This window comes from Tupaia chinensis, unplaced genomic scaffold, assembly GCF_000334495.1.
Source record: "Tupaia chinensis unplaced genomic scaffold, TupChi_1.0 Scaffold000001_1, whole genome shotgun sequence".
Lineage (NCBI taxonomy): Eukaryota > Metazoa > Chordata > Mammalia > Scandentia > Tupaiidae > Tupaia > Tupaia belangeri.
The window spans coordinates 7651244-7651726 of NW_006159427.1; positions in this window are offsets into that span (position 1 = coordinate 7651244).

The window sequence follows — 483 nt, forward strand, 5'->3', positions numbered from 1 at the left end:
GCCTGGACATCCTCCAGCTGCCTGGACATCCTCCAGCTGCCTGGACATTCTTCGAACCAATCTGTATTAGGGCTGGCAAAGGCCTGAGATGCACAAACCCAAAGCAACATCCCTTCATTCTAGACCCACTTTGCAGGCAGGCAAAGCTAGTCACCTCCACAGTATGATTTGAGGGTGTTAATAAGAATAAGAGTTCCTCCATTCTTTGTAGAAAACACTCCTTACAAGGCCTGGAATTTTACCATCTGTCATCCTTCATCAAGCATTGCCCAGATCCAGTTTTTATTCCAATGATAAGTCTTGGGAAATAGATCCCACTCACTGTTGGCACTTTCCGTCGACTGAGTGGTACCAAGAAGCAAGAAAGCCAGGAAAGAGAGAGAGAAGACGAGAAGAGAGAGAGTATTTGAGCAGGGAACAACTGTGTCCTTCGTCAAGGACTTGCCTAGGACCAGCCCCATCCCTGTGATATGCACTGCATTC